Genomic DNA, 11130 nt, shown 5'->3' on the forward strand with positions numbered 1-11130 from the left:
TAAAAGGATGAGCAGTGTTAAAGAAGAAAATGAAAATGCAAACAGGATTATTGATTACTAATTTCATTTATGAGTCAAACAATGCAGCAACATTCTTAAAATGAAAAGGCATTTCTGAAAATGCTTTTTCATTTGAAATATGATAATGATTTGCTTCCATAAAAACCCACATGAGGATCAAGAAACAACGAGGAACCAACACCGAGGAACTGCACAGGGAGAGTATAAATGGGAGACAGAACAAAGACTGGGCTAATGAGCTGACAAGGAACAGATGTGAATGGAAGCATCTAGAAGGGAGCTAGGGGAAGGAGACTGACACAAGATGGCAACAGAGGGTAAACAAGAAATACATAAGAACTCCAAAAATATAAAACAAAACAAGTAGAATAACACAAAATGGAAATGAAACCTAATACTTTTTGAAATAACAGGCAATGAAAGAGAAAAAACATGATCCATTTTTGTGTTTAAGAATAAGAATTAGTTGTGGAGGGGGGCTGTGATCACATCGAAGCTTTGTGATAAAGACAAGAAGAGTCACATTAAGCAGCTGAATCTCAAGATGCTGCAATATGGAAGAACACACTCTATACACTTGGAACAACTTGCTGACGCTGCCATGCCTAATCCTCTTTTCTGGGCAGGAGAAACATGTATTTTGCCATTCACTATTAGCATAATAAGCCAGCACATGGCACTTTGCTGTTTTGCATAAGTAGTACACCCTAGTTTATGATTATAAAGAGGCCTTGGGCTAACTAGCCTCTTTATTCAATTAATGAATAGTTCATGTATTTAAATTAGTCCCGCCTGGTCAATTTGAATCAGTGTTTTGGGATAACAGTATGAAATACAAATATCTATTACAAACATATGCAGCTCCAAATTGTATACAAATATACCATATATATATAAACTATACCATAAATGCACACTATATTTATTTACAATCTATTAAACTGTTATTAAACTTTAAATTCAGCTCGTCTTCCAATCCCATCAGAAATTTAGATTTAAACACTTCTTTTTCTCTAAGATTAAACAATAGTGTCAGGTTTTGGGGAAGTGGCTCCAAAAACAATGATGGCATGGTTAAGCTACTAAGGGCATGAACGTGTTAGTAGAGGAGAGTCGGTGGGAAGAGAGGCTGAGGCTTTCAACATGAATATTTCACCATGGGACGGGGGTGGGGGGTTGCAGCTACGCCGGTGTTCAGTTAACCATGAGATTGCATACACTGCAGAGCGCATTTGGTTAATGTAATTAAGAGAACCCTATGGTGGGAGACATGGGGCATTAGTGTCCAGGATAGGCTCTTCTTTTTTTTGTGCCCTCTTGCTGCTCCATGAGAACTGTCACGTTCATATTTATGTGTTCTACAAAAAATTCTGTCTTTGTGCAGCAAAGGCTTTCTAGTTTGTTGAAGCGTGAGCAATTTATGGATTGCTAGGTATTTTTAAGTAGCCAACAATATGCTTATTTGAGGTTTTATAATTATGATGTTCATGTTATACTTTTTTGTGCATATGTGGTTCAAGGCTTGTGTGCAGATTTCTTGCTAAAGGTAAATTAGTATAAGCATTGGGGTATTTTCTTTAAACAATCAACAACTGATGTGTAGCTTTTACTAACATTAAAAAATAAACCCAACATTAGTGCATATGGGCTTTTGCTGGTTAAATTAAAACTTTTCTATAAATGTTTCTATGAAGGATGTTATCTATCACTCTTTTTTGATTGCAAATTTCCCCTTTTTTTGTTTCTGGAATGTTCTAAATAATTTCATTTTGGATAACATGATAGTGGGTTCAAAAATTACTAAATGGTTTTGGGGACCCATTTTTCAGCACACTTCTACCAGATGTACTTCTACCTAACTTATCATCTACCAAACCAGGTCAACCAATAAAAACTGATAATTTGAACATCTCTAGTCAAATTAAGTCTAAGAGTTTGCCAATTATGAAAAAAGATTATACATACTGCACTTCAACATATTTCAACCTAGCATTTCAACTAATAAAAACCCTGACCACAGCATGCTGTATTGGGCTTTCAATATACCATGTTTTATAACCACTCCTAAATAAATCTGGTTTTACATTCAGAATTGTGATAGTAAAAATATTGAATCTTAGATAATCACAGAGCTGATTTATTGAGGAGGAAATAAAACGGTTAAGCATCATGATCCCTTGTTTTGCCTCCCAAGAGATGTTTATCTCAGTTTGAGTTGGTTTTAATGCAAATAGATCAATAAACAGACTAGAAAGACACAAACAATAAACCCAGAGGAATTTTTTCTTCAATTAAGCAGGTAAGAGAGACACTTTGCCAATGGAATAAGACAATTTACATTTAAAGTAAAATAAAAACAATTGCATTGTGTTATTTCAAGCACTTAGTATCTAATTACCTTATTTTAAGAGTATTATTACATTAAGTTGATTACATATTAAGAATTCCTTACTTATTTTTAGAGTTTAGTTTTTTAATTAAGCTTTAGCAGTGTAACTTTTTTGATTCTTTTTCCATTACTGTCTAATCTTTGATTTGAATCCTCTAAAAATGGGTTTGCTCCTTTTACTTTCTTTAATCCCTTTTCTTTGCTACTATTCTCATTTCCCTCAGCTGTCCTCATCACTTTGGTTCTTCTGAAAATTTTCTTGCTTTTAAAACAGATTTTAAACTGGAATTTGAGGAATCAGATTTAACTGTACAACAGCAAAGAGTAAAGCCTCACATCACTACATTTCCCCACACAATTTCCCCCCTTTTCTTGTGAAATTCGGTGTTTCTAATAACCCCCCATGCGCACTATTCTGGAGAGATTAATAAACTTCTCATTGCTGCCACACAAGAGAAAAGAAACCTTTGCTCTGTTTAATGACAACTGTAAAGTGGAGGCAATCATGGGATGCCTGCCATGACATTTCCCCGTTCCCTGTCCGCTCCACTTATCTCAGACAAATGGCCGTGCCAGGGCACTATCGAGATGAAGCGTTTTCCCCGAGTCATTACGTCTGTCACCGGGGCCATTTCCATATTGAAAAATCTGAAACAATAAACGACGGCCAAGCTTTTAATAACCGCCAAGGAATCATATTTGGAAAATTGCATCGAAGCAATAACCTTTTCTCTCTGTAATTAGATGACAGAGAGGTCCTGGTTTTAATTAAGTCAGCAATTTATAGTCGCCCAGCCATACCTCAGCACGCTGATTAGTATAGGAGGGATCACAGAACAACGTTGTTTCAGTTTGAACAGATTTGATCTAGTAATTACTGTGTTATATGGCAAAGGCCGCAGCAAGTCTCAGTCCCCAGGCTGGGCTTTTGCGGTGATCTGTGAAGCATGGCTCCCTTTTCCTTTACCATCACCAGTGGAGCTGAAAATATGTGGCAAGCAAGTGCCTGTCTGAATGGGTTTTCTGAGGTGGTCATCAACAGAGGGCATAATGTTTGAAGAGGCACATTAAGGTGGAGCTGTGAATGTCAGGGCTCCCTGTGTGTGTATCTGAATGCGGTATGATTTCACACTGCATTGTAATTGATCCTCTTGGTCACTATGAAATGTTAACATTCACACAAGGAGAAGGGAGGGGGGGAGTTAAAAGATGCTGCTTTGGGTTTGTGTTAATAAACATGGCAATTTACCCTCAATTTATGTCCTGACAGGTCGTAATGAAGACCATGAAAAGAAGATTAGCTGGAGCTGTTATGGGAGGCTGTCTGGGGACCGTCATCATGAGACTGTGGGGACAGGCGCTTGTTGTTTGTGAGCTGGCAGCCACCGGCCTACCACAGCCATCCAGTTGATTGACAGTAATGGTCTGGTTTCAGGAGAAGAGAAGAGGATCGGTGTTCTCATTCATCACATTATATACAGACATGCATCTATAGGCGATCAGGACAATAGCACATGGCAGCCCCCAGTGACATATCATTAGTGACATCAAACAGATGCTTTTGATCTGTGCAACTAAGTTCATTAGCTTTTTCAGTTAACCACTAAGGTGTGTTATAACAATGTTGTTAAGATCTTCCTTTGATAACGCAGAGAAAGAATCAAGAGACACAATCATATTCATCATATAAATGTAACGTATAGAAAAGGGGAATGTGTAAAATTGTTAAGGAGAAGCTCAAGGTGAAGCATGCTGTTTGTGAACGACAAAGCCTTTGGTGCATTATTTCCACACAGGCACATGTCCAAGAATAGATCAAATGCTCCAATTTGTAATGGATATTCTACCTGAATATATATTTCTTCTACAAATGGGGATATGATTTTCCAAATAGAGAAAAATATGTTTTGCACAAAAAGCTATTGATTTAGCCACAATTTCATCTGGACTGTTTCTGTGTATTTTATTAAAATAAAATAGTTTTTCTAGAGCAAATTAGTTTGCTGTTGAATTTTTTTGTTTAAATGAATGAACATGGGGAATATTTAATAAATTCATGAAGAATAGGAAGAATGAAAAGGCAAAAAAACAAAAGTAGAAAGCCGGTGAAATCTGTTAGGTATTCCGGCTCCTATGTGCAAATCAATGCCTTTGGAGATGTTGGAGCTTGGCCTGTTTTTCAGTGGAGTCCTTTTTCTCCAAATGTGACTAACTGGATGTGCTCTCTTTCATCCTCTGACATGGGAGCTGGCTCAGAAATTGTCTGCCTGGTTGTGTGTTTCCTGGATGGGGCCACCTGTGGAGCTGATTGACAGTTGCCCTTTTTATCTCTGCTTCTTTCTGTATGTCTGCTTCTATCTCCCTGAAGCCCAGTCGGCCTCGACAGATGGTCACTCACACTAAGCCTGGTTCTGCTGGAGGTTTCTTGCTGTTAAAACAGAGTTTTCCTCTCCACTGTCGCTATAAGCATGTTTGGTGTGAGGGATTGCTTCGAGTCAATGAGTCAAAACAATTAACTGGTTTTCCTTAGATAGAAAACTTTGAATCAGTTTGACTGTTTGATCTGGTTGAATTGTAAAATGCCTTGAGATGACGTGTTGTGAATTGGTGCTATATAGATAAACTGAATAGAATTGAATATTTGCTATTACTCTGTTTATAGTCTTATATATTTTATGTCAATAGATCTTGACATAAAAAGTGTTTTGCTAAAACGTACTAATCAAAACATTAAACCTGCATTTGTAAACTTCTAAGGGATCCAGTGAGCAATACTGGAGCTTTGATCCAGTATTGATAATAGCATAACTTAACTATTAATCATCCAGGTTCCCTTAAATAGAAATATAGGAAGAGTTGTACAAGAGCCAAGAGAAATGCAGAAAACTTCAGAAAGACATGGAAAAAATAGGTATAGATTTTTTCATACCAAAACAGTAAGTGATGCCCTCAAACCCAATTGCTTCTATGCACAATCTCTGAATAAGGCTTCACTGCAGAAGAAATAGCATTTTGAAGCTGGTTTAAAGTTTGCTACAAAAATACAGAAAAACCAAGAGAATATTGTAAGAAATAAAAATGTGAAAATGTATTACAACAAAAATATCAGGAAAGTAATCCAGGCCAGGCTTTCGGCATTACACAACACTGAGGTCTTCAGTTGGAGAGGCAGTTGAACAGAGACAAAATAGAAAACATCTGTTGCTAAATTAAACAACAGGAAGTAAATAGAAGCCAACATTAGTTGGAAAGAAATTCAGCTCATGTAAAAAAAAAAGCATCCGAACCTTTACTGGCTTCACAGAGTGCCACAACATCCTCTCCCTCATCAACACCTCTCTTCCAGACCAGCTGGACACCTTTCATCTTCTGCTGTCAGCATCAGCAGTGTCGCTGCAGATGACAGCAGGCTGGCAGAGGACACACAGGTGACATCATCTGAGCATGACCACCCTCCCTGAACACTGGCCCTGACACAGCTGATGATGAAATGTATGGAGAAAGTGTTCTGTCAAGTTTCACATCCCAACTGGCTTTGACCACAATCGGTTTGCTTACAGTTCCACACTCAAAGCCATCTCCATTGCTCTACCATGTAACTCCTTAAGCCCCTCTGCATGCTGATCATCAAACTGCATAAACTTTCTGATTACAGTCCTCAACTGTGAAGGCGCAGAACTGAGAACCCACGATTCGAAGTAGACAGATTGGTGTGATTCACAAAAGCATTTATTACAGTACGCCAGATCTACAACTCAGCAACAAGGGTGTCAAAGTCCGGAATCTCTGAAGACGGAAAACTCAGGTTAGTGACCACGTCACCCCTTGCTCACACTGGCTCCGGTGCGGTTACCGAGCAGACGGAGACCGCAACTCCCGCACACCCCCTCTCACACCGCCCTTTTGACTACGATGCGGTGCGGCTCTGCGGCTCCGGCAACAGGTCCGGAGATTTAACTCGCGAGAACAGAAGTTCACTTGAGTTCACGTAACTTCATGCGATAACACGGCCCAAATAAGGATATTTGTGAGAGCTTGTTGTGGAGGGCTCCGGCACGCCGCAAGGATAGCTTTCTTGCTGAATTTTCTGCAGCGCCGGAGTGTCTCGGTAACCGCAGCCGGACAGCTCAGCAGCCGGTGAGAGAGGTTTACGTCTTTTTAATGACTTGGAATCACTGCGGCGCCGCACCCACCGCACCGCAACGGTAAGACCGGAGTCGGTGTGAGCCGGGGGTAAATCTGAAAGATGATGATTACGGGTGTGTGAGTCACTAACCTGGTTTTTAGTTCAATCTGTGCGAGTAGAATGTTTGTACTGATAGAATCTAGTCAGATGGCTAACAACAGCATGCAGTGAACGTCACCCAGAAAGTTCAGGAGCAATGAGTAGACCCAAGCAGACGAAGAAAGGCAGGAGTTTTCAGAACATGAAGCCCAAGCTGGTGTTGAGGATGTTAACAGGAGTCCAAACCAGAAGATAAGAGATCCATAGAGGTACCGAGAGAAAATTTAAGTTGAAGTCAGGAGGCAGATCCATGTTCAGTCCACAAGCAGTAACCAACAGGAGTCCGAAAACACATCAGGCAAACAAATCCGAAATAGGAACAGACAGGCTCAAATATCTGAGGGAAGAAATGGTCAGGATCAAGCAATCAGAACAACAGGTGTGCTATAGAACTCTCACAGAAGGCTTGAATAATCTGACAATAATGACTCGGAGCAACCAGCTTAAACAGAGACAGGAGCAGGTGGATGAACAGTGATTAGAAACTGGGCGGAGCAAGGCAGGTGAATAGAATGAACCATTAAGCCAGTCAACCAAGCTAGCCAAGTTTATGACATCAAAACTAAAGGATGAGCACCTCTACATCCTTCTCTGTTGACCTCAATACTTGTGTCTCCATAAGCTGCATTCTTGGCCCACTTTGGAAACACTGTACACCCAAAACGGTGTTGCCACCCAGAATTCCAAGCACCCTATTCAAATGTGCAGAAAGTATAGCCATTGTAGGACTGAACAAGAATGATGATGAGATGGTACAGGGAGGAAGTCCACTCACCTGCGGCCTGTTATAGTGACAACCACCACAAGCTCAATTCCAAAAAGATGAAAGAAATCAAAGGTCGATGAAAACACTGAAGTCAGTAATGAAAATCAACAGGAAAGAGTTGGAGTGGGTCACAAGCCTAATGTTTCTTGGACTAAACCTCTCAAATGACCTTGACTGTACTGTGAATGTCACTAATATTTTTAAAAAGACTTAACACTGTCTTTCCTGAGGAATGTTGAGGAGAAAGAACTGCTTTTTACCTCCACTGAAAAACGTTGCACAACAGAGAGCATCCTGACCTGCAGATACATGGTGTGGCATGCCGGGTGCACATTACCTGAAAAGAAACAAATGCAGCGAGTCGCACTAACTGCTCAGTAAATCATTGGCTCCCCACTGCCATGCCTAATTGAGACCTACTCAAGCCATATCCTCTGACAGGCCAGAATGGATGACCAAGCCCACCCAGGACAGTCTCTTTTTACCAGCCTTCCCTCTGGCAGTCAAAAGCACTAACACTACTTTTACCCCATCACTGTGAAAAAACTGCACTAGGGACAACTAGACTTAGACCGACTCAACTTTATTTATGCCTTGGGATTAATCCTTCAGGGAATTCCCTTCGGGGAAATTCTGGTTCCAGTACCTTATACAGAGTGCAAAGGGCAGAGTTAAAGCAAGATGGCGTTAAAGATAAAAGTACAACAGATGATATAAAAAGAGTGAATATAGTCCAAAAAAGCACTTAAAAAGTGTATAATGTCCAAGAATATGTTTTCAATACATACACACAAACACAAATAAATGTGCCACATTATCCTTATGAAGACTTTCCATTGAGTCCCATTCATATTGCATTCATTTCTATGGCCTAAATTCAATTCACACCTTCTTCCTAAATGTGACCCCTGACCCTAAAACAGCAGTTACCCTCATGGGGTTCAGGCATGAGGCCCCACAAGCAGCAGTCAGTCCCCATAAAATTTTATTTTTCCAGAAAATCAGCCCTACAACATATTAAAAACAAGAACACACACACACATTATTGTCTTGCTATATGTAGTGACTTCTATTGACTTGCATTGATTTTCAGTCATTTTTAACCCTTCCCATTCACCAATCCTGAGTATAAACCTCAAACGTAACCATTACCATGCAAACTTCACCCTAACCTTAAACTAAACTCAATTCACAGCTTATCCCTAAACATAACCCCTGGCAAAATAGCTTGCAAGGACCTTAAAAATGTCCTCACTTTAAATCTATCTACCATCTGTCTGTCTGTCTGTCTGTCTGTCTGTCTGTCTGTCTGTCTGTCTGTCTGTCTGTCTGTCTGTCTGTCTGTCTGTCTTTCTCACATCTGGAGTTGCTTGGTTTTCTTACCTGTCTGCTTAATGCTGCACTGAGATTCCTCCAAAACGTCCATCCTGATCTGATCCACAGTCCCAGAAGCCTAATGGAAGAATGGGGTTAATTAATCCCAGAGGATAATTTAGACAGAGTAGAGGACTCCTCAAACCCCTCTGCCCCCCTTTCTGTTCCCGTTATAAAGGTCACACTTCACAATAGGGGAATAATGCATGTGTTGTCCCTCTGAGGACTTATCATCTTTTCCCTAAAACCATCTAATTTGATCTCTTTCCTTCAATCAGCACAGCTATATAGCGCCTCAGAGCAAACCCTGGAATACATGGGACACTAAGTGCCAACACTAAATACCGTCCGCAGGCTCTGAATCATCCACGGATCTGTGACAAAACACCCTCTGAGGCTATGGAGTCTGGTGCTAAACGTCGACGTCGGCTTAACATCATTTTCGGGCTGATGTTGGATGCTAAAGAGTGTCTCTAGGCCTTGGCAGTGGGACTGAGGGCTCTGCTTTTTGGATCATTATTTAGGCGACATTTTCCTTTGGGTCAGCATTCTAGTTTAATGGCTCTAGAATACTTTTGTGCACCTTAGCTGCTCCACAACTTTATTCAAGGAAGGCCTTAAATTATCCTAGTGGACAAGGTAAGATAAATACAGTCTTTGTTGTTAAAATATATTATCTAAAACAAAACTTGGTTGAAATGATTCAGACAGCCTGGCTGGAATTGATGAACGTGAATCTTGGGGTTGTGATTCTTCTCAGTGTGTGGTGTTGAAATTACTGGAGTTTTTCATAAAACACTAACATAAAAAAAAAAGATTCATCAGTAGCTGCTTACTCCTTTTTTTTTTCTCACCACAAAAGCAGACAAAGTACTGGAGACTTTTGGCTGCAGAAGGAATGTCTCCCCTGGGCTGCAGAAAAGCTCCTGTCCCTCTTCTTTTCCTGCAGCTGGAGCTACCAAAGCCAGATGCTTTGCAGCTCCACCACCCTCTGTCCCCCCTCTCTCTCTTCCAGGAGGATGGTGCCCAGAGAGGAGGATGACAAACGCCTCTGCCTCCGCTTACTGACGGATTTGGACGACCTGACTCCAGCCCCGCACTGTTCCAACCGCCAGCACAAGATGTTGACTTAATGGAAGGGGGTTGGCTATGGATGGGCCCATATGTGTTTGTACTGAGAAAATATGGCAGAACGGCGTGTCCGTGTAGCTGTGTGTTCAGTGGGACAGCGGTTGTGTGTGTTTGTGTGTGTGTCGTTTTCACGTAACCCAGACTGCCTACATCCATCATGCCATGGCACTCTGGCAAAGAGTGGGACTCAGACAGCTTCACTAACACACGGTCAGTTAAATTGTCTGTTAAATTGTCCTAGTATGCAGCTATCTTAGGTGTAGATAAAAACACTGCATTTAAAGGCAGAAATTGTCAAGTAAATGCCAGCTTTCTTCCACATATTGAGAGAGAAAGAGGATAAAGTAGAGAGAGACAAAGGTGCTATAAGAGAAAAAAATCTGCAGCATCCCATAGAAAATAGACCAAATATAATGTGTGTGTTCTTTGAATTTTGATTAATAATAAAACATGGTAATCCACTCAATTGCTAATATTCTAAAGTCTCAAAGCACTTTATTTCACTTTTCAATATTAACATAGTTGTTAAAGAATCTTTTTCCAACTGGCTCTACGAGCTTGACGCTCATCTGATCAATAGATTAAATTATGCATGAGCAGCAAAACCCTAATCCTTCCTTATCAACCTTAACCGTGATCCTTTAATGATTAAAACCGCGGTCTCAATCCAACACATTTGACATTTCTCTCCATGCAACCAGATGGAAAATTAAGTCTCATTCTTTTTACATTACTGAGATATTAAGGGTAATTGCATGCTTCTGTCTCTCTCACAAACTTGGGGACACAGACACTAAAAAAGCTTTGCAGAACTGCTCTGTTGTAACAAGGGGTGGTAATGAAAAGAAAATTAGATAAGGACACTGGTCAGTGTTTACAAGAAGAGATCCTGATATATATATATAATAAATTAACTTAAAAGGGAAAGCTTCTGGTCATTTATATGCTATCAGTACAAACAAATAGTTTAAAACAAACAAAACTGTCAAGCTTACACACATACAAGATAAAAATTAAACAAATTTGAAGCTTGAATAGATATTGTCTTAAAACTGATTCCTCTTCGTGTATTGTCTACTTTACAAAAACAAGGTCATTCATCCTCTTTTCTTTTCAAATATTTCCTATTTTGTAAAAAAAAAACAAAAAAAAAAAAACAAAAAA

The sequence above is a fragment of the Cyprinodon variegatus genome, unplaced genomic scaffold (assembly GCF_000732505.1).
Source record: "Cyprinodon variegatus isolate N-32 unplaced genomic scaffold, C_variegatus-1.0 Scaffold5, whole genome shotgun sequence".
Taxonomy (NCBI): domain Eukaryota; kingdom Metazoa; phylum Chordata; class Actinopteri; order Cyprinodontiformes; family Cyprinodontidae; genus Cyprinodon; species Cyprinodon variegatus.